This window comes from Diuraphis noxia, unplaced genomic scaffold, assembly GCF_037042655.1.
Source record: "Diuraphis noxia isolate RWA-SAM2 unplaced genomic scaffold, SU_Dnox_SAM2 contig0008, whole genome shotgun sequence".
In the NCBI taxonomy this organism is placed as follows: domain Eukaryota; kingdom Metazoa; phylum Arthropoda; class Insecta; order Hemiptera; family Aphididae; genus Diuraphis; species Diuraphis noxia.
The window spans coordinates 3401652-3428099 of record NW_028301718.1 but is presented as its reverse complement, the minus strand read 5'-3'; positions in this window follow the sequence as shown (position 1 = coordinate 3428099).

Genomic DNA, 26448 nt, shown 5'->3' with positions numbered 1-26448 from the left:
AAAAAAATTTGGGAAAAAATTTGGTAAAAAATGGTGATAATTCCGCAAAATATCGTTTAAAGTCATTTGTATTGAACTAATCATACTTTTTATATTTTTATCGTTAAGTTCACATTATTTTTCATCTAAAACACGTATTTACAATACATTTGGGTGAATAAAAAAAATAGAAAAAAAATTTGGGAGAAAATTGGGTAAAAAATGGTGATAATTCCGCTAAATATCGTTTAAAGTCATTTGTATTGAACTAATCATACTTTTTAAATTTTTATCGTTAAGTTCACATTATTTTACATCTAAAACACGTCTTTACAATACATTTGGGTGAATATAAAAGGTCGTAAAAAAATTTTGAAATACAGGTGATGAATCCGCTAAATATCGTCTTAAGTCATTTCTATTAAACTAATCATACTTTTTATATTTTTAACGTTAAGTTCACATTATTTTACATCTAAAACACGTGTTTACAATACATTTGGGTGAATACAAAAAATAGAAAAAAAATTTGGTAAAAAATGGTGATAATTCCGCTAAATATCGTTTAAAGTCATTTGTATTGAACTAATCATACTTTTTATATTTTTATCGTTAAGTTCACATTATTTTACATCTAAAACACGTATTAACAATACATTTGGGTGAATATAAAAGGTCGTAAAAAAATTTTGAAATACAGGTGATGAATCCGCTAAATATCGTCTTAAGTCATTTCTATTAAACTAATCATACTTTTTATATTTTTAACGTTAAGTTCACCTTATTTTACATCTAAAACACGTATTTACATTACATTTGGGTGAATACAAAAAAAAGAAAAAACATTTGGGAAAAAATTTGGTAAAAAATGGTGATAATTCCGCAAAATATCGTTTAAAGTCATTTGTATTGAACTAATCATACTTTTTATATTTTTATCGTTAAGTTCACATTATTTTTCATCTAAAACACGTATTTACAATACATTTGGGTGAATAAAAAAAATAGAAAAAAAATTTGGGAAAAAATTGGGTAAAAAATGGTGATAATTCCGCTAAATATCGTTTAAAGTCATTTGTATTGAACTAATCATACTTTTTAAATTTTTATCGTTAAGTTCACATTATTTTACATCTAAAACACGTCTTTACAATACATTTGGGTGAATATAAAAGGTCGTAAAAAAATTTTGAAATACAGGTGATGAATCCGCTAAATATCGTCTTAAGTCATTTCTATTAAACTAATCATACTTTTTATATTTTTAACGTTAAGTTCACATTATTTTACATCTAATACACGTGTTTACAATACATTTGGGTGAATACAAAAAATAGAAAAAAAAATTTGGTAAAAAATGGTAATAATTCCGCTAAATATCATTTAAAGTCATTTGTATTGAACTAATCATACTTTTTATATTTTTATCGTTAAGTTCACATTATTTTACATCTAAAACACGTATTTACAATACATTTGGGTGAATACAAAAAATAGAAAAAAAATTTGGGAAAAAATTTGGTAAAAAATGGTGATAATTCCGCTAAATATCGTTTAAAGTCATTTATATTGAACTAATCATACTTTTTATATTTTTATCGTTAAGTTCACATTATTTTACATCTAAAACACGTCTTTACAATACATTTGGGTGAATATAAAAGGTCGTAAAAAAATTTTGAAATACAGGTGATGAATCCGCTAAATATCGTCTTAAGTCATTTCTATTAAACTAATCATACTTTTTATATTTTTAACGTTAAGTTCACATTATTTTACATCTAAAACACGTATTTACAATACATTTGGGTGAATACAAAAAATAGAAAAAAAATTTGGGAAAAAATGGTGATAATTCCGCTAAATATCGTTTAAAGTCATTTGTATTGAACTAATCATACTTTTTATATTTTTATCGTTAAGTTCACATTATTTTACATCTAAAACACGTCTTTACAATACATTTGGGTGAATATAAAAGGTCGTAAAAAAATTTTGAAATACAGGTGATGAATCCGCTAAATATCGTCTTAAGTCATTTCTATTAAACTAATCATACTTTTTATATTTTTAACGTTAAGTTCACATTATTTTACATCTAAAACACTTATTAACAATACATTTGGGTGAATACAAAAAAAAGAAAAAAAATTTGGGAAAAAATTTGGTAAAAAATGGTGATAATTCCGCAAAATATCGTTTAAAGTCATTTGTATTGAACTAATCATACTTTTTATATTTTTATCGTTAAGTTCACATTATTTTTCATCTAAAACACGTATTTACAATACATTTGGGTGAATAAAAAAAATAGAAAAAAAATTTGGGAGAAAATTGGGTAAAAAATGGTGATAATTCCGCTAAATATCGTTTAAAGTCATTTGTATTGAACTAATCATACTTTTTAAATTTTTATCGTTAAGTTCACATTATTTTACATCTAAAACACGTCTTTACAATACATTTGGGTGAATATAAAAGGTCGTAAAAAAATTTTGAAATACAGGTGATGAATCCGCTAAATATCGTCTTAAGTCATTTCTATTAAACTAATCATACTTTTTATATTTTTAACGTTAAGTTCACATTATTTTACATCTAAAACACGTATTTACAATACATTTGGGTGAATACAAAAAATAGAAAAAAAATTTGGGAAAAAATGGTGATAATTCCGCTAAATATCGTTTAAAGTCATTTGTATTGAACTAATCATACTTTTTATATTTTTATCGTTAAGTTCACATTATTTTACATCTAAAACACGTCTTTACAATACATTTGGGTGAATATAAAAGGTCGTAAAAAAATTTTGAAATACAGGTGATGAATCCGCTAAATATCGTCTTAAGTCATTTCTATTAAACTAATCATACTTTTTATATTTTTAACGTTAAGTTCACATTATTTTACATCTAAAACACGTGTTTACAATACATTTGGGTGAATACAAAAAATAGAAAAAAAATTTTGGTAAAAAATGGTGATAATTCCGCTAAATATCGTTTAAAGTCATTTGTATTGAACTAATCATACTTTTTATATTTTTATCGTTAAGTTCACATTATTTTACATCTAAAACACGTATTAACAATACATTTGGGTGAATACAAAAAATAGAAAAAAAATTTGGGAAAAAATTTGGTAAAAAATGGTGATAATTCCGCTAAATATCGTTTAAAGTAATTTGTATTGAACTAATCATACTTTTTATATTTTTATCGTTAAGTTCACATTATTTTACATCTAAAACACGTCTTTACAATACATTTGGCTGAATATAAAAGGTCGTAAAAAAATTTTGAAATACAGGTGATGAATCCGCTAAATATCGTCTTAAGTCATTTCTATTAAACTAATCATACTTTTTATATTTTTAACGTTAAGTTCACCTTGTTTTACATCTAAAACACGTATTTACATTACATTTGGGTGAATACAAAAAAAAGAAAAAAAATTTGGGAAAAAATTTGGTAAAAAATGGTGATAATTCCGCAAAATATCGTTTAAAGTCATTTGTATTGAACTAATCATACTTTTTATATTTTTATCGTTAAGTTCACATTATTTTTCATCTAAAACACGTATTTACAATACATTTGGGTGAATAAAAAAAATAGAAAAAAAATTTGGGAGAAAATTGGGTAAAAAATGGTGATAATTCCGCTAAATATCGTTTAAAGTCATTTGTATTGAACTAATCATACTTTTTAAATTTTTATCGTTAAGTTCACATTATTTTACATCTAAAACACGTCTTTACAATACATTTGGGTGAATATAAAAGGTCGTAAAAAAATTTTGAAATACAGGTGATGAATCCGCTAAATATCGTCTTAAGTCATTTCTATTAAACTAATCATACTTTTTATATTTTTAACGTTAAGTTCACATTATTTTACATCTAAAACACGTGTTTACAATACATTTGGGTGAATACAAAAAATAGAAAAAAAATTTGGTAAAAAATGGTGATAATTCCGCTAAATATCGTTTAAAGTCATTTGTATTGAACTAATCATACTTTTTATATTTTTATCATTAAGTTCACATTATTTTACATCTAAAACACGTATTAACAATACATTTGGGTGAATACAAAAAATAGAAAAAAAATTTGGGAAAAAATTTGGTAAAAAATGGTGATAATTCCGCTAAATATCGTTTAAAGTCATTTGTATTGAACTAATCATACTTTTTATATTTTTATCGTTAAGTTCACATAATTTTACATCTAAAACACGTCTTTACAATACATTTGGGTGAATATAAAAGGTCGTAAAAAAATTTTGAAATACAGGTGATGAATCCGCAAAATATCGTCTTAAGTCATTTCTATTAAACTAATCATACTTTTTATATTTTTAACGTTAAGTTCACATTATTTTACATCTAAAACACGTATTTACAATACATTTGGGTGAATACAAAAAAAAGAAAAAAAATTTGGGAAAAAATTTGTTAAAAAATGGTGATAATTCCGCAAAATATCGTTTAAAGTCATTTGTATTGAACTAATCATACTTTTTATATTTTTAACGTTAAGTTCACATTATTTTACATCTAATACACGTGTTTACAATACATTTGGGTGAATACAAAAAATAGAAAAAAAATTTGGTAAAAAATGGTAATAATTCCGCTAAATATCGTTTAAAGTCATTTGTATTGAACTAATCATACTTTTTATATTTTTATCGTTAATTTCACATTATTTTACATCTAAAACACGTATTTACAATACATTTGGGTGAATACAAAAAATAGAAAAAAAATTTGGGAAAAAATTTGGTAAAAAATGGTGATAATTCTGCTAAATATCGTTTAAAGTCATTTGTATTGAACTAATCATACTTTTTATATTTTTATCGTTAAGTTCACATTATTTTACATCTAAAACACGTCTTTACAATACATTTGGGTGAATATAAAAGGTCGTAAAAAAATTTTGAAATACAGGTGATGAATCCGCTAAATATCGTCTTAAGTCATTTCTATTAAACTAATCATACTTTTTATATTTTTAACGTTAAGTTCACATTATTTTACATCTAAAACACGTGTTTACAATACATTTGGGTGAATACAAAAAATAGAAAAAAAATTTGGTAAAAAATGGTGATAATTCCGCTAAATATCGTTTAAAGTCATTTGTATTGAACTAATCATACTTTTTATATTTTTATCGTTAAGTTCACATTATTTTACATCTAAAACACGTATTTACAATACATTTGGGTAAATACAAAAAATAGAAAAAAAATTTGGGAAAAAATTTGTTAAAAAATGGTGATAATTCCGCTAAATATCGTTTAAAGTTATTTGTATTGAACTAATCATACTTTTTATATTTTTATCGCTAAGTTCACATTATTTTACATCTATAACACGTCTTTACAATACATTTGGGTGAATATAAAAGGTCGTAAAAAAATTTTGAAATACAGGTGATGAATCCGCTAAATATCGTCTTAAGTCATTTCTATTAAATTAATCATACTTTTTATATTTTTAACGTTAAGTTCACATTATTTTACATCTAAAACACGTATTTACATTACATTTGGGTGAATACAAAAAAAAGAAAAAAAATTTGGGAAAAAATTTGGTAAAAAATGGTGATAATTCCGCAAAATATCGTTTAAAGTCATTTGTATTGAACTAATCATACTTTTTATATTTTTATCGTTAAGTTCACATTATTTTTCATCTAAAACACGTATTTACAATACATTTGGGTGAATAAAAAAAATAGAAAAAAAATTTGGGAGAAAATTGGGTAAAAAATGGTGATAATTCCGCTAAATATCGTTTAAAGTCATTTGTATTGAACTAATCATACTTTTTAAATTTTTATCGTTAAGTTCACATTATTTTACATCTAAAACACGTCTTTACAATACATTTGGGTGAATATAAAAGGTCGTAAAAAAATTTTGAAATACAGGTGATGAATCCGCTAAATATCGTCTTAAGTCATTTCTATTAAACTAATCATACTTTTTATATTTTTAACGTTAAGTTCACATTATTTTACATCTAAAACACGTGTTTACAATACATTTGGGTGAATACAAAAAATAGAAAAAAAATTTGGTAAAAAATGGTGATAATTCCGCTAAATATCGTTTAAAGTCATTTGTATTGAACTAATCATACTTTTTATATTTTTATCGTTAAGTTCACATTATTTTACATCTAAAACACGTATTAACAATACATTTGGGTGAATATAAAAGGTCGTAAAAAAATTTTGAAATACAGGTGATGAATCCGCTAAATATCGTCTTAAGTCATTTCTATTAAACTAATCATACTTTTTATATTTTTAACGTTAAGTTCACCTTATTTTACATCTAAAACACGTATTTACATTACATTTGGGTGAATACAAAAAAAAGAAAAAACATTTGGGAAAAAATTTGGTAAAAAATGGTGATAATTCCGCAAAATATCGTTTAAAGTCATTTGTATTGAACTAATCATACTTTTTATATTTTTATCGTTAAGTTCACATTATTTTTCATCTAAAACACGTATTTACAATACATTTGGGTGAATAAAAAAAATAGAAAAAAAATTTGGGAAAAAATTGGGTAAAAAATGGTGATAATTCCGCTAAATATCGTTTAAAGTCATTTGTATTGAACTAATCATACTTTTTAAATTTTTATCGTTAAGTTCACATTATTTTACATCTAAAACACGTCTTTACAATACATTTGGGTGAATATAAAAGGTCGTAAAAAAATTTTGAAATACAGGTGATGAATCCGCTAAATATCGTCTTAAGTCATTTCTATTAAACTAATCATACTTTTTATATTTTTAACGTTAAGTTCACATTATATTACATCTAATACACGTGTTTACAATACATTTGGGTGAATACAAAAAATAGAAAAAAAAATTTGGTAAAAAATGGTAATAATTCCGCTAAATATCATTTAAAGTCATTTGTATTGAACTAATCATACTTTTTATATTTTTATCGTTAAGTTCACATTATTTTACATCTAAAACACGTATTTACAATACATTTGGGTGAATACAAAAAATAGAAAAAAAATTTGGGAAAAAATTTGGTAAAAAATGGTGATAATTCCGCTAAATATCGTTTAAAGTCATTTATATTGAACTAATCATACTTTTTATATTTTTATCGTTAAGTTCACATTATTTTACATCTAAAACACGTCTTTACAATACATTTGGGTGAATATAAAAGGTCGTAAAAAAATTTTGAAATACAGGTGATGAATCCGCTAAATATCGTCTTAAGTCATTTCTATTAAACTAATCATACTTTTTATATTTTTAACGTTAAGTTCACATTATTTTACATCTAAAACACGTATTTACAATACATTTGGGTGAATACAAAAAATAGAAAAAAAATTTGGGAAAAAATGGTGATAATTCCGCTAAATATCGTTTAAAGTCATTTGTATTGAACTAATCATACTTTTTATATTTTTATCGTTAAGTTCACATTATTTTACATCTAAAACACGTCTTTACAATACATTTGGGTGAATATAAAAGGTCGTAAAAAAATTTTGAAATACAGGTGATGAATCCGCTAAATATCGTCTTAAGTCATTTCTATTAAACTAATCATACTTTTTATATTTTTAACGTTAAGTTCACATTATATTACATCTAATACACGTGTTTACAATACATTTGGGTGAATACAAAAAATAGAAAAAAAAATTTGGTAAAAAATGGTAATAATTCCGCTAAATATCATTTAAAGTCATTTGTATTGAACTAATCATACTTTTTATATTTTTATCGTTAAGTTCACATTATTTTACATCTAAAACACGTATTTACAATACATTTGGGTGAATACAAAAAATAGAAAAAAAATTTGGGAAAAAATTTGGTAAAAAATGGTGATAATTCCGCTAAATATCGTTTAAAGTCATTTATATTGAACTAATCATACTTTTTATATTTTTATCGTTAAGTTCACATTATTTTACATCTAAAACACGTCTTTACAATACATTTGGGTGAATATAAAAGGTCGTAAAAAAATTTTGAAATACAGGTGATGAATCCGCTAAATATCGTCTTAAGTCATTTCTATTAAACTAATCATACTTTTTATATTTTTAACGTTAAGTTCACATTATTTTACATCTAAAACACGTATTTACAATACATTTGGGTGAATACAAAAAATAGAAAAAAAATTTGGGAAAAAATGGTGATAATTCCGCTAAATATCGTTTAAAGTCATTTGTATTGAACTAATCATACTTTTTATATTTTTATCGTTAAGTTCACATTATTTTACATCTAAAACACGTCTTTACAATACATTTGGGTGAATATAAAAGGTCGTAAAAAAATTTTGAAATACAGGTGATGAATCCGCTAAATATCGTCTTAAGTCATTTCTATTAAACTAATCATACTTTTTATATTTTTAACGTTAAGTTCACATTATTTTACATCTAAAACACTTATTAACAATACATTTGGGTGAATACAAAAAATAGAAAAAAAATTTGGGAAAAAATTTGGTAAAAAATGGTGATAATTCCGCTAAATATCGTTTAAAGTCATTTGTATTGAACTAATCATACTTTTTATATTTTTATCGTTAAGTTCACATTATTTTACATCTAAAACACGTATTTACAATACATTTGGGTAAATACAAAAAATAGAAAAAAAATTTGGGAAAAAATTTGTTAAAAAATGGTGATAATTCCGCTAAATATCGTTTAAAGTCATTTGTATTGAACTAATCATACTTTTTATATTTTTATCGCTAAGTTCACATTATTTTACATCTATAACACGTCTTTACAATACATTTGGGTGAATATAAAAGGTCGTAAAAAAATTTTGAAATACAGGTGATGAATCCGCTAAATATCGTCTTAAGTCATTTCTATTAAATTAATCATACTTTTTATATTTTTAACGTTAAGTTCACATTATTTTACATCTAAAACACGTATTTACATTACATTTGGGTGAATACAAAAAAAAGAAAAAAAATTTGGGAAAAAATTTGGTAAAAAATGGTGATAATTCCGCAAAATATCGTTTAAAGTCATTTGTATTGAACTAATCATACTTTTTATATTTTTATCGTTAAGTTCACATTATTTTTCATCTAAAACACGTATTTACAATACATTTGGGTGAATAAAAAAAATAGAAAAAAAATTTGGGAAAAAATTGGGTAAAAAATGGTGATAATTCCGCTAAATATCGTTTAAAGTCATTTGTATTGAACTAATTATACTTTTTAAATTTTTATCGTTAAGTTCACATTATTTTACATCTAAAACACGTCTTTACAATACATTTGGGTGAATATAAAAGGTCGTAAAAAAATTTTGAAATACAGGTGATGAATCCGCTAAATATCGTCTTAAGTCATTTCTATTAAACTAATCATACTTTTTATATTTTTAACGTTAAGTTCACATTATTTTACATCTAAAACACGTATTTACAATACATTTGGGTGAATACAAAAAATAGAAAAAAAATTTGGGAAAAAATGGTGATAATTCCGCTAAATATCGTTTAAAGTCATTTGTATTGAACTAATCATACTTTTTATATTTTTATCGTTAAGTTCACATTATTTTACATCTAAAACACGTCTTTACAATACATTTGGGTGAATATAAGAGGTCGTAAAAAAATTTTGAAATACAGGTGATGAATCCGCTAAATATCGTCTTAAGTCATTTCTATTAAACTAATCATACTTTTTATATTTTTATCGCTAAGTTCACATTATTTTACATCTATAACACGTCTTTACAATACATTTGGGTGAATATAAAAGGTCGTAAAAAAATTTTGAAATACAGGTGATGAATCCGCTAAATATCGTCTTAAGTCATTTCTATTAAACTAATCATACTTTTTATATTTTTAACGTTAAGTTCACATTATTTTACATCTAAAACACGTATTTACAATACATTTGGGTGAATACAAAAAATAGAAAAAAAATTTGGGAAAAAATGGTGATAATTCCGCTAAATATCGTTTAAAGTCATTTGTATTGAACCAATCATACTTTTTATATTTTTATCGTTAAGTTCACATTATTTTACATCTAAAACACGCCTTTACAATACATTTGGGTGAATATAAGAGGTCGTAAAAAAATTTTGAAATACAGGTGATGAATCCGCTAAATATCGTCTTAAGTCATTTCTATTAAACTAATCATACTTTTTATATTTTTATCGCTAAGTTCACATTATTTTACATCTATAACACGTCTTTACAATACATTTGGGTGAATATAAAAGGTCGTAAAAAAATTTTGAAATACAGGTGATGAATCCGCTAAATATCGTCTTAAGTCATTTCTATTAAATTAATCATACTTTTTATATTTTTAACGTTAAGTTCACATTATTTTACATCTAAAACACGTATTTACAATACATTTGGGTGAATACAAAAAAAAGAAAAAAAATTTGGGAAAAAATTTGGTAAAAAATGGTGATAATTCCGCAAAATATCGTTTAAAGTCATTTGTATTGAACTAATCATACTTTTTATATTTTTATCGTTAAGTTCACATTATTTTTCATCTAAAACACGTGTTTACAATACATTTGGGTGAATAAAAAAAATAGAAAAAAAATTTGGGAAAAAATTGGGTAAAAAATGGTGATAATTCCGCTAAATATCGTTTAAAGTCATTTGTATTGAACTAATCATACTTTTTAAATTTTTATCGTTAAGTTGACATTATTTTACATCTAAAACACGTCTTTACAATACATTTGGGTGAATATAAAAGGTCGTAAAAAAATTTTGAAATACAGGTGATGAATCCGCTAAATATCGTCTTAAGACATTTCTATTAAACTAATCATACTTTTTATATTTTTAACGTTAAGTTCACATTATTTTACATCTAAAACACGTGTTTACAATACATTTGGGTGAATACAAAAAATAGAAAAAAAATTTGGTAAAAAATGGTGATAATTCCGCTAAATATCGTTTAAAGTCATTTGTATTGAACTAATCATACTTTTTATATTTTTATCGTTAAGTTCACATTATTTTACATCTAAAACACGTATTTACAATACATTTGGGTAAATACAAAAAATAGAAAAAAAATTTGGGAAAAAATTTGTTAAAAAATGGTGATAATTCCGCTAAATATCGTTTAAAGTCATTTGTATTGAACTAATCATACTTTTTATATTTTTATCGCTAAGTTCACATTATTTTACATCTATAACACGTCTTTACAATACATTTGGGTGAATATAAAAGGTCGTAAAAAAATTTTGAAATACAGGTGATGAATCCGCTAAATATCGTCTTAAGTCATTTCTATTAAATTAATCATACTTTTTATATTTTTAACGTTAAGTTCACATTATTTTACATCTAAAACACGTATTTACAATACATTTGGGTGAATACAAAAAAAAGAAAAAAAATTTGGGAAAAAATTTGGTAAAAAATGGTGATAATTCCGCAAAATATCGTTTAAAGTCATTTGTATTGAACTAATCATACTTTTTATATTTTTATCGTTAAGTTCACATTATTTTTCATCTAAAACACGTATTTACAATACATTTGGGTGAATAAAAAAAATAGAAAAAAAATTTGGGAAAAAATTGGGTAAAAAATGGTGATAATTCCGCTAAATATCGTTTAAAGTCATTTGTATTGAACTAATCATACTTTTTAAATTTTTATCGTTAAGTTCACATTATTTTACATCTAAAACACGTCTTTACAATACATTTGGGTGAATATAAAAGGTCGTAAAAAAATTTTGAAATACAGGTGATGAATCCGCTAAATATCGTCTTAAGTCATTTCTATTAAACTAATCATACTTTTTATATTTTTAACGTTAAGTTCACATTATTTTACATCTAAAACACGTATTTACAATACATTTGGGTGAATACAAAAAATAGAAAAAAAATTTGGGAAAAAATGGTGATAATTCCGCTAAATATCGTTTAAAGTCATTTGTATTGAACTAATCATACTTTTTATATTTTTATCGTTAAGTTCACATTATTTTATATCTAAAACACGTATTTACAATACATTTGGGTGAATACAAAAAATAGAAAAAAAATTTGGGAAAAAATTGGGTAAAAAATGGTGATAATTCCGCTAAATATCGTTTAAAGTCATTTGTATTGAACTAATCATACTTTTTAAATTTTTATCGTTAAGTTCACATTATTTTACATCTAAAACACGTCTTTACAATACATTTGGGTGAATATAAAAGGTCGTAAAAAAATTTTGAAATACAGGTGATGAATCCGCTAAATATCGTCATAAGTCATTTCTATTAAACTAATCATACTTTTTATATTTTTAACGTTAAGTTCACATTATTTTACATCTAAAACACGTCTTTACAATACATTTGGGTGAATATAAAAAATAGAAAAAAAATTTGGTAAAAAATGGTGATAATTCCGCTAAATATCGTTTAAAGTCATTTGTATTGAACTAATCATACTTTTTATATTTTTATCGTTAAGTTCACATTATTTTACATCTAAAACACGTATTTACAATACATTTGGGTGAATACAAAAAATAGAAAAAAAATTTGGGAAAAAATTTGGTAAAAAATGGTGATAATTCCGCTAAATATCGTTTAAAGTCATTTGTATTGAACTAATCATACTTTTTATATTTTTATCGTTAAGTTCACATTATTTTACATGTAAAACACGTCTTTACAATACATTTGGGTGAATATAAAAGGTCGTAAAAAAATTTTGAAATACAGGTGATGAATCCGCTAAATATCGTCTTAAGTCATTTCTATTAAATTAATCATACTTTTTATATTTTTAACGTTAAGTTCACATTATTTTACATCTAAAACACGTATTTACAATACATTTGGGTGAATACAAAAAAAAGAAAAAAAATTTGGGAAAAAATTTGGTAAAAAATGGTGATAATTCCGCAAAATATCGTTTAAAGTCATTTGTATTGAACTAATCATACTTTTTATATTTTTATCGTTAAGTTCACATTATTTTTCATCTAAAACACGTGTTTACAATACATTTGGGTGAATAAAAAAAATAGAAAAAAAATTTGGGAAAAAATTGGGTAAAAAATGGTGATAATTCCGCTAAATATCGTTTAAAGTCATTTGTATTGAACTAATCATACTTTTTAAATTTTTATCGTTAAGTTGACATTATTTTACATCTAAAACACGTCTTTACAATACATTTGGGTGAATATAAAAGGTCGTAAAAAAATTTTGAAATACAGGTGATGAATCCGCTAAATATCGTCTTAAGACATTTCTATTAAACTAATCATACTTTTTATATTTTTAACGTTAAGTTCACATTATTTTACATCTAAAACACGTGTTTACAATACATTTGGGTGAATACAAAAAATAGAAAAAAAATTTGGTAAAAAATGGTGATAATTCCGCTAAATATCGTTTAAAGTCATTTGTATTGAACTAATCATACTTTTTATATTTTTATCGTTAAGTTCACATTATTTTACATCTAAAACACGTATTTACAATACATTTGGGTAAATACAAAAAATAGAAAAAAAATTTGGGAAAAAATTTGTTAAAAAATGGTGATAATTCCGCTAAATATCGTTTAAAGTCATTTGTATTGAACTAATCATACTTTTTATATTTTTATCGCTAAGTTCACATTATTTTACATCTATAACACGTCTTTACAATACATTTGGGTGAATATAAAAGGTCGTAAAAAAATTTTGAAATACAGGTGATGAATCCGCTAAATATCGTCTTAAGTCATTTCTATTAAATTAATCATACTTTTTATATTTTTAACGTTAAGTTCACATTATTTTACATCTAAAACACGTATTTACAATACATTTGGGTGAATACAAAAAAAAGAAAAAAAATTTGGGAAAAAATTTGGTAAAAAATGGTGATAATTCCGCAAAATATCGTTTAAAGTCATTTGTATTGAACTAATCATACTTTTTATATTTTTATCGTTAAGTTCACATTATTTTTCATCTAAAACACGTATTTACAATACATTTGGGTGAATAAAAAAAATAGAAAAAAAATTTGGGAAAAAATTGGGTAAAAAATGGTGATAATTCCGCTAAATATCGTTTAAAGTCATTTGTATTGAACTAATCATACTTTTTAAATTTTTATCGTTAAGTTCACATTATTTTACATCTAAAACACGTCTTTACAATACATTTGGGTGAATATAAAAGGTCGTAAAAAAATTTTGAAATACAGGTGATGAATCCGCTAAATATCGTCTTAAGTCATTTCTATTAAACTAATCATACTTTTTATATTTTTAACGTTAAGTTCACATTATTTTACATCTAAAACACGTATTTACAATACATTTGGGTGAATACAAAAAATAGAAAAAAAATTTGGGAAAAAATGGTGATAATTCCGCTAAATATCGTTTAAAGTCATTTGTATTGAACTAATCATACTTTTTATATTTTTATCGTTAAGTTCACATTATTTTATATCTAAAACACGTATTTACAATACATTTGGGTGAATACAAAAAATAGAAAAAAAATTTGGGAAAAAATTGGGTAAAAAATGGTGATAATTCCGCTAAATATCGTTTAAAGTCATTTGTATTGAACTAATCATACTTTTTAAATTTTTATCGTTAAGTTCACATTATTTTACATCTAAAACACGTCTTTACAATACATTTGGGTGAATATAAAAGGTCGTAAAAAAATTTTGAAATACAGGTGATGAATCCGCTAAATATCGTCATAAGTCATTTCTATTAAACTAATCATACTTTTTATATTTTTAACGTTAAGTTCACATTATTTTACATCTAAAACACGTCTTTACAATACATTTGGGTGAATATAAAAGGTCGTAAAAAAATTTTGAAATACAGGTGATGAATCCGCTAAATATCGTCATAAGTCATTTCTATTAAACTAATCATACTTTTTATATTTTTATCGCTAAGTTCACATTATTTTACATCTATAACACGTCTTTACAATACATTTGGGTGAATATAAAAGGTCGTAAAAAAATTTTGAAATACAGGTGATGAATCCGCTAAATATCGTCTTAAGTCATTTCTATTAAATTAATCATACTTTTTATATTTTTAACGTTAAGTTCACATTATTTTACATCTAAAACACGTATTTACAATACATTTGGGTGAATACAAAAAAAAGAAAAAAAATTTGGGAAAAAATTTGGTAAAAAATGGTGATAATTCCGCAAAATATCGTTTAAAGTCATTTGTATTGAACTAATCATACTTTTTATATTTTTATCGTTAAGTTCACATTATTTTTCATCTAAAACACGTATTTACAATACATTTGGGTGAATAAAAAAAATAGAAAAAAAATTTGGGAAAAAATTGGGTAAAAAATGGTGATAATTCCGCTAAATATCGTTTAAAGTCATTTGTATTGAACTAATCATACTTTTTAAATTTTTATCGTTAAGTTCACATTATTTTACATCTAAAACACGTCTTTACAATACATTTGGGTGAATATAAAAGGTCGTAAAAAAATTTTGATATACAGGTGATGAATCCGCTAAATATCGTCTTAAGACATTTCTATTAAACTAATCATACTTTTTATATTTTTAACGTTAAGTTCACATCTATAACACGTCTTTACAATACATTTGGGTGAATATAAAAGGTCGTAAAAAAATTTTGAAATACAGGTGATGAATCCGCTAAATATCGTCTTAAGTCATTTCTATTAAATTAATCATACTTTTTATATTTTTAACGTTAAGTTCACATTATTTTACATCTAAAACACGTATTTACAATACATTTGGGTGAATACAAAAAATAGAAAAAAAATTTGGGAAAAAATTGGGTAAAAAATGGTGATAATTCCGCTAAATATCGTTTAAAGTCATTTGTATTGAACTAATCATACTTTTTAAATTTTTATCGTTAAGTTCACATTATTTTACATCTAAAACACGTCTTTACAATACATTTGGGTGAATATAAAAGGTCGTAAAAAAATTTTGAAATACAGGTGATGAATCCGCTAAATATCGTCTTAAGTCATTTCTATTAAACTAATCATACTTTTTATATTTTTAACGTTAAGTTCACATTATTTTACATCTAAAACACGTATTTACAATACATTTGGGTGAATACAAAAAATAGAAAAAAAATTTGGGAAAAAATGGTGATAATTCCGCTAAATATCGTTTAAAGTCATTTGTATTGAACTAATCATACTTTTTATATTTTTATCGTTAAGTTCACATTATTTTATATCTAAAACACGTATTTACAATACATTTGGGTGAATACAAAAAATAGAAAAAAAATTTGGGAAAAAATTGGGTAAAAAATGGTGATAATTCCGCTAAATATCGTTTAAAGTCATTTGTATTGAACTAATCATACTTTTTAAATTTTTATCGTTAAGTTCACATTATTTTACATCTAAAACACGTCTTTACAATACATTTGGGTGAATATAAAAGGTCGTAAAAAAATTTTGAAATACAGGTGATGAATCCGCTAAATATCGTCATAAGTCATTTCTATTAAACTAATCATACTTTTTATATTTTTAACGTTAAGTTCACATTATTTTACATCTAAAACACGTATTTACAATACATTTGGGTGAACACAAAAAATAGAAAAAAAATTTGGGAAAAAATGGTGATAATTCCGCTAAATATCGTTTAAAGTCATTTGTATTGAACTAATCATACTTTTTATATTTTTATCGTTAAGTTCACATTATTTTACATCTAAAACACGTCTTTACAATACATTTGGGTGAATATAAAAGGTCGTAAAAAAATTTTGAAATACAGGTGATGAATCCGCTAAATATCGTCTTAAGTCATTTCTATTAAACTAATCATACTTTTTATATTTTTATCGCTAAGTTCACATTATTTTACATCTATAACACGTCTTTACAATACATTTGGGTGAATATAAAAGGTCGTAAAAAAATTTTGAAATACAGGTGATGAATCCGCTAAATATCGTCTTAAGTCATTTCTATTAAATTAATCATACTTTTTATATTTTTAACGTTAAGTTCACATTATTTTACATCTAAAACACGTATTTACAATACATTTGGGTGAATACAAAAAAAAGAAAAAAAATTTGGGAAAAAATTTGGTAAAAAATGGTGATAATTCCGCAAAATATCGTTTAAAGTCATTTGTATTGAACTAATCATACTTTTTATATTTTTATCGTTAAGTTCACATTATTTTTCATCTAAAACACGTATTTACAATACATTTGGGTGAATAAAAAAAATAGAAAAAAAATTTGGGAAAAAATTGGGTAAAAAATGGTGATAATTCCGCTAAATATCGTTTAAAGTCATTTGTATTGAACTAATCATACTTTTTAAATTTTTATCGTTAAGTTCACATTATTTTACATCTAAAACACGTCTTTACAATACATTTGGGTGAATATAAAAGGTCGTAAAAAAATTTTGATATACAGGTGATGAATCCGCTAAATATCGTCTTAAGACATTTCTATTAAACTAATCATACTTTTTATATTTTTAACGTTAAGTTCACATCTATAACACGTCTTTACAATACATTTGGGTGAATATAAAAGGTCGTAAAAAAATTTTGAAATACAGGTGATGAATCCGCTAAATATCGTCTTAAGTCATTTCTATTAAATTAATCATACTTTTTATATTTTTAACGTTAAGTTCACATTATTTTACATCTAAAACACGTATTTACAATACATTTGGGTGAATACAAAAAATAGAAAAAAAATTTGGGAAAAAATTTGGTAAAAAATGGTGATAATTCCGCAAAATATCGTTTAAAGTCATTTGTATTGAACTAATCATACTTTTTATATTTTTATCGTTAAGTTCACATAATTTTACATCTAAAACACGTCTTTACAATACATTTGGGTGAATATAAAAGGTCGTAAAAAAATTTTGAAATACAGGTGATGAATCCGCTAAATATCGTCTTAAGTCATTTCTATTAAACTAATCATACTTTTTATATTTTTAACGTTAAGTTCACATTATTTTACATCTAATACACGTGTTTACAATACATTTGGGTGAATACAAAAAATAGAAAAAAAATTTGGTAAAAAATGGTAATAATTCCGCTAAATATCGTTTAAAGTCATTTGTATTGAACTAATCATACTTTTTATATTTTTATCGTTAAGTTCACATTATTTTACATCTAAAACACGTCTTTACAATACATTTGGGTGAATATAAAAGGTCGTAAAAAAATTTTGAAATACAGGTGATGAATCCGCTAAATATCGTCTTAAGTCATTTCTATTAAATTAATCATACTTTTTATATTTTTATCGCTAAGTTCACATTAATTTACATCTATAACACGTCTTTACAATACATTTGGGTGAATATAAAAGGTCGTAAAAAAATTTTGAAATACAGGTGATGAATCCGCTAAATATCGTCTTAAGTCATTTCTATTAAATTAATCATACTTTTTATATTTTTAACGTTAAGTTCACATTATTTTACATCTAAAACACGTATTTACAATACATTTGGGTGAATACAAAAAAAAGAAAAAAAATTTGGGAAAAAATTTGGTAAAAAATGGTGATAATTCCGCAAAATATCGTTTAAAGTCATTTGTATTGAACTAATCATACTTTTTATATTTTTATCGTTAAGTTCACATTATTTTTCATCTAAAACACGTATTTACAATACATTTGGGTGAATAAAAAAAATAGAAAAAAAATTTGGGAAAAAATTGGGTAAAAAATGGTGATAATTCCGCTAAATATCGTTTAAAGTCATTTGTATTGAACTAATCATACTTTTTAAATTTTTATCGTTAAGTTCACATTATTTTACATCTAAAACACGTCTTTACAATACATTTGGGTGAATATAAAAGGTCGTAAAAAAATTTTGATATACAGGTGATGAATCCGCTAAATATCGTCTTAAGACATTTCTATTAAACTAATCATACTTTTTATATTTTTAACGTTAAGTTCACATCTATAACACGTCTTTACAATACATTTGGGTGAATATAAAAGGTCGTAAAAAAATTTTGAAATACAGGTGATGAATCCGCTAAATATCGTCTTAAGTCATTTCTATTAAATTAATCATACTTTTTATATTTTTAACGTTAAGTTCACATTATTTTACATCTAAAACACGTATTTACAATACATTTGGGTGAATACAAAAAATAGAAAAAAAATTTGGGAAAAAATTTGGTAAAAAATGGTGATAATTCCGCAAAATATCATTTAAAGTCATTTGTATTGAACTAATCATACTTTTTATATTTTTATCGTTAAGTTCACATAATTTTACATCTAAAACACGTCTTTACAATACATTTGGGTGAATATAAAAGGTCGTAAAAAAATTTTGAAATACAGGTGATGAATCCGCTAAATATCGTCTTAAGTCATTTCTATTAAACTAATCATACTTTTTATATTTTTAACGTTAAGTTCACATTATTTTACATCTAATACACGTGTTTACAATACATTTGGGTGAATACAAAAAATAGAAAAAAAATTTGGTAAAAAATGGTAATAATTCCGCTAAATATCGTTTAAAGTCATTTGTATTGAACTAATCATACTTTTTATATTTTTATCGTTAAGTTCACATTATTTTACATCTAAAACACGTATTTACAATACATTTGGGTGAATACAAAAAATAGAAAAAAAATTTGGGAAAAAATTTGGTAAAAAATGGTGATAATTCCGCTAAATATCGTTTAAAGTCATTTGTATTGAACTAATCATACTTTTTATATTTTTATCGTTAAGTTCACATTATTTTACATCTAAAACACGTCTTTACAATACATTTGGGTGAATATAAAAGGTCGTAAAAAAATTTTGAAATACAGGTGATGAATCCGCTAAATATCGTCTTAAGTCATTTCTATTAAATTAATCATACTTTTTATATTTTTAACGTTAAGTTCACATTATTTTACATCTAAAACACGTATTTACAATACATTTGGGTGAATACAAAAAAAAGAAAAAAAATTTGGGAAAAAATTTGGTAAAAAATGGTGATAATTCCGCAAAATATCGTTTAAAGTCATTTGTATTGAACTAATCATACTTTTTATATTTTTATCGTTAAGTTCACATTATTTTTCATCTAAAACACGTATTTACAATACATTTGGGTGAATAAAAAAAATAGAAAAAAAATTTGGGAAAAAATTGGGTAAAAAATGGTGATAATTCCGCTAAATATCGTTTAAAGTCATTTGTATTGAACTAATCATACTTTTTAAATTTTTATCGTTAAGTTCACATTATTTTACATCTAAAACACGTCTTTACAATACATTTGGGTGAATATAAAAGGTCGTAAAAAAATTTTGAAATACAGGTGATGAATCCGCTAAATATCGTCTTAAGACATTTCTATTAAACTAATCATACTTTTTATATTTTTAACGTTAAGTTCACATTATTTTACATCTAAAACACGTGTTTACAATACATTTGGGTGAATACAAAAAATAGAAAAAAAATTTGGTAAAAAATGGTGATAATTCCGCTAAATATCGTTTAAAGTCATTTGTATTAAACTAATCATACTTTTTATATTTTTATCGTTAAGTTCACATTATTTTACATCTAAAACACGTATTTACAATACATTTGGGTAAATACAAAAAATAGAAAAAAAATTTGGGAAAAAATTTGTTAAAAAATGGTGATAATTCCGCTAAATATCGTTTAAAGTCATTTGTATTGAACTAATCATACTTTTTATATTTTTATCGCTAAGTTCACATTATTTTACATCTATAACACGTCTTTACAATACATTTGGGTGAATATAAAAGGTCGTAAAAAAATTTTGAAATACAGGTGATGAATCCGCTAAATATCGTCTTAAGTCATTTCTATTAAATTAATCATACTTTTTATATTTTTAACGTTAAGTTCACATTAATTTACATCTAAAACACGTATTTACAATACATTTGGGTGAATACAAAAAAAAGAAAAAAAATTTGGGAAAAAATTTGGTAAAAAATGGTGATAATTCCGCAAAATATCGTTTAAAGTCATTTGTATTGAACTAATCATACTTTTTATATTTTTATCGTTAAGTTCACATTATTTTTCATCTAAAACACGTATTTACAATACATTTGGGTGAATAAAAAAAATAGAAAAAAAATTTGGGAAAAAATTGGGTAAAAAATGGTGATAATTCCGCTAAATATCGTTTAAAGTCATTTGTATTGAACTAATCATACTTTTTAAATTTTTATCGTTAAGTTCACATTATTTTACATCTAAAACACGTCTTTACAATACATTTGGGTGAATATAAAAGGTCGTAAAAAAATTTTGATATACAGGTGATGAATCCGCTAAATATCGTCTTAAGACATTTCTATTAAACTAATCATACTTTTTATATTTTTAACGTTAAGTTCACATCTATAACACGTCTTTACAATACATTTGGGTGAATATAAAAGGTCGTAAAAAAATTTTGAAATACAGGTGATGAATCCGCTAAATATCGTCTTAAGTCATTTCTATTAAATTAATCATACTTTTTATATTTTTAACGTTAAGTTCACATTATTTTACATCTAAAACACGTATTTACAATACATTTGGGTGAATACAAAAAATAGAAAAAAATTTGGGAAAAAATTTGGTAAAAAATGGTGATAATTCCGCAAAATATCATTTAAAGTCATTTGTATTGAACTAATCATACTTTTTATATTTTTATCGTTAAGTTCACATAATTTTACATCTAAAACACGTCTTTACAATACATTTGGGTGAATATAAAAGGTCGTAAAAAAATTTTGAAATACAGGTGATGAATCCGCTAAATATCGTCTTAAGTCATTTCTATTAAACTAATCATACTTTTTATATTTTTAACGTTAAGTTCACATTATTTTACATCTAATACACGTGTTTACAATACATTTGGGTGAATACAAAAAATAGAAAAAAAATTTGGTAAAAAATGGTAATAATTCCGCTAAATATAGTTTAAAGTCATTTGTATTGAACTAATCATACTTTTTATATTTTTATCGTTAAGTTCACATTATTTTACATCTAAAACACGTATTTACAATACATTTGGGTGAATACAAAAAATAGAAAAAAAATTTGGGAAAAAATTTGGTAAAAAATGGTGATAATTCCGCTAAATATCGTTTAAAGTCATTTGTATTGAACTAATCATACTTTTTATATTTTTATCGTTAAGTTCACATTATTTTACATCTAAAACACGTCTTTACAATACATTTGGGTGAATATAAAAGGTCGTAAAAAAATTTTGAAATACAGGTGATGAATCCGCTAAATATCGTCTTAAGTCATTTCTATTAAATTAATCATACTTTTTATATTTTTAACGTTAAGTTCACATTATTTTACATCTAAAACACGTATTTACAATACATTTGGGTGAATACAAAAAAAAGAAAAAAAATTTGGGAAAAAATTTGGTAAAAAATGGTGATAATTCCGCAAAATATCGTTTAAAGTCATTTGTATTGAACTAATCATACTTTTTATATTTTTATCGTTAAGTTCACATTATTTTTCATCTAAAACACGTATTTACAATACATTTGGGTGAATAAAAAAAATAGAAAAAAAATTTGGGAAAAAATTGGGTAAAAAATGGTGATAATTCCGCTAAATATCGTTTAAAGTCATTTGTATTGAACTAATCATACTTTTTAAATTTTTATCGTTAAGTTCACATTATTTTACATCTAAAACACGTCTTTACAATACATTTGGGTGAATATAAAAGGTCGTAAAAAAATTTTGAAATACAGGTGATGAATCCGCTAAATATCGTCTTAAGACATTTCTATTAAACTAATCATACTTTTTATATTTTTAACGTTAAGTTCACATTATTTTACATCTAAAACACGTGTTTACAATACATTTGGGTGAATACAAAAAATAGAAAAAAAATTTGGTAAAAAATGGTGATAATTCCGCTAAATATCGTTTAAAGTCATTTGTATTAAACTAATCATACTTTTTATATTTTTATCGTTAAGTTCACATTATTTTACATCTAAAACACGTATTTACAATACATTTGGGTAAATACAAAAAATAGAAAAAAAATTTGGGAAAAAATTTGTTAAAAAATGGTGATAATTCCGCTAAATATCGTTTAAAGTCATTTGTATTGAACTAATCATACTTTTTATATTTTTATCGCTAAGTTCACATTATTTTACATCTATAACACGTCTTTACAATACATTTGGGTGAATATAAAAGGTCGTAAAAAAATTTTGAAATACAGGTGATGAATCCGCTAAATATCGTCTTAAGTCATTTCTATTAAATTAATCATACTTTTTATATTTTTAACGTTAAGTTCACATTAATTTACATCTAAAACACGTATTTACAATACATTTGGGTGAATACAAAAAAAAGAAAAAAAATTTGGGAAAAAATTTGGTAAAAAATGGTGATAATTCCGCAAAATATCGTTTAAAGTCATTTGTATTGAACTAATCATACTTTTTATATTTTTATCGTTAAGTTCACATTATTTTTCATCTAAAACACGTATTTACAATACATTTGGGTGAATAAAAAAAATAGAAAAAAAATTTGGGAAAAAATTGGGTAAAAAATGGTGATAATTCCGCTAAATATCGTTTAAAGTCATTTGTATTGAACTAATCATACTTTTTAAATTTTTATCGTTAAGTTCACATTATTTTACATCTAAAACACGTCTTTACAATACATTTGGGTGAATATAAAAGGTCGTAAAAAAATTTTGAAATACAGGTGATGAATCCGCTAAATATCGTCTTAAGTCATTTCTATTAAACTAATCATACTTTTTATATTTTTAACGTTAAGTTCACATTATTTTACATCTAAAACACGTATTTACAATACATTTGGGTGAATACAAAAAATAGAAAAAAAATTTGGGAAAAAATGGTGATAATTCCGCTAAATATCGTTTAAAGTCATTTGTATTGAACTAATCATACTTTTTATATTTTTATCGTTAGTTCACATTATTTTACATCTAAAACACGTATTTACAATACATTTGGGTGAATACAAAAAATAGAAAAAAAATTTGGGAAAAAATTTGGTAAAAAATGGTGATAATTCCGCTAAATATCGTTTAAAGTCATTTGTATTGAACTAATCATACTTTTTATATTTTTATCGTTAAGTTCACATTATTTTACATCTAAAACACGTCTTTACAATACATTTGGGTGAATATAAAAGGTCGTAAAAAAATTTTGAAATACAGGTGATGAATCCGCTAAATATCGTCTTAAGACATTTCTATTAAACTAATCATACTTTTTATATTTTTAACGTTAAGTTCACATTATTTTACATCTAAAACACGTGTTTACAATACATTTGGGTGAATACAAAAAATAGAAAAAAAATTTGGTAAAAAATGGTGATACTTCCGCTAAATATCGTTTAAAGTCATTTGTATTGAACTAATCATACTTTTTATATTTTTATCGTTAAGTTCACATTATTTTACATCTAAAACACGTATTTACAATACATTTGGGTAAATACAAAAAATAGAAAAAAAATTTGGGAAAAAATTTGTTAAAAAATGGTTATAATTCCGCTAAATATCGTTTAAAGTCATTTGTATTGAACTAATCATACTTTTTATATTTTTATCGTTAAGTTCACATTATTTTACATCTAAAACACGTCTTTACAATACATTTGGGTGAATATAAAAGGTCGTAAAAAAATTTTGAAATACAGGTGATGAATCCGCTAAATATCGTCTTAAGTCATTTCTATTAAACTAATCATACTTTTTATATTTTTATCGCTAATTTCACATTATTTTACATCTATAACACGTCTTTACAATACATTTGGGTGAATATAAAAGGTCGTAAAAAAATTTTGAAATACAGGTGATGAATCCGCTAAATATCGTCTTAAGTCATTTCTATTAAATTAATCATACTTTTTATATTTTTAACGTTAAGTTCACATTATTTTACATCTAAAACACGTATTTACAATGTATTTGGGTGAATACAAAAAAAAGAAAAAAAATTTGGGAAAAAATTTGGTAAAAAATGGTGATAATTCCGCAAAATATCGTTTAAAGTCATTTGTATTGAACTAATCATACTTTTTATATTTTTATCGTTAAGATCACATTATTTTTCAACTAAAACACGTATTTACAATACATTTGGGTGAATAAAAAAAATAGAAAAAAAATTTGGGAAAAAATTGGGTAAAAAATGGTGATAATTCCGCTAAATATCGTTTAAAGTCATTTGTATTGAACTAATCATACTTTTTAAATTTTTATCGTTAAGTTCACATTATTTTACATCTAAAACACGTCTTTACAATACATTTGGGTGAATATAAAAGGTCGTAAAAAAATTTTGAAATACAGGTGATGAATCCGCTAAATATCGTCTTAAGTCATTTCTATTAAACTAATCATACTTTTTATATTTTTAACGTTAAGTTCACATTATTTTACATCTAAAACACGTATTTACAATACATTTGGGTGAATACAAAAAATAGAAAAAAAATTTGGGAAAAAATGGTGATAATTCCGCTAAATATCGTTTAAAGTCATTTGTATTGAACTAATCATACTTTTTATATTTTTATCGTTAAGTTCACATTATTTTACATCTAAAACACGTATTTACAATACATTTGGGTGAATACAAAAAATAGAAAAAAAATTTGGGAAAAAATTTGGTAAAAAATGGTGATAATTCCGCTAAATATCGTTTAAAGTCATTTGTATTGAACTAATCATACTTTTTATATTTTTATCGTTAAGTTCACATAATTTTACATCTAAAACACGTCTTTACAATACATTTGGGTGAATATAAAAGGTCGTAAAAAAATTTTGAAATACAGGTGATGAATCCGCTAAATATCGTCTTAAGTCATTTCTATTAAACTAATCATACTTTTTATATTTTTAACGTTAAGTTCACATTATTTTACATCTAATACACGTGTTTACAATACATTTGGGTGAATACAAAAAATAGAAAAAAAATTTGGTAAAAAATGGTAATAATTCCGCTAAATATCGTTTAAAGTCATTTGTATTGAACTAATCATACTTTTTATATTTTTATCGTTAAGTTCACATTATTTTACATCTAAAACACGTATTTACAATACATTTGGGTGAATACAAAAAATAGAAAAAAAATTTGGGAAAAAATTTGGTAAAAAATGGTGATAATTCCGCTAAATATCGTTTAAAGTCATTTGTATTGAACTAATCATACTTTTTATATTTTTATCGTTAAGTTCACATTATTTTACATCTAAAACACGTCTTTACAATACATTTGGGTGAATATAAAAGGTCGTA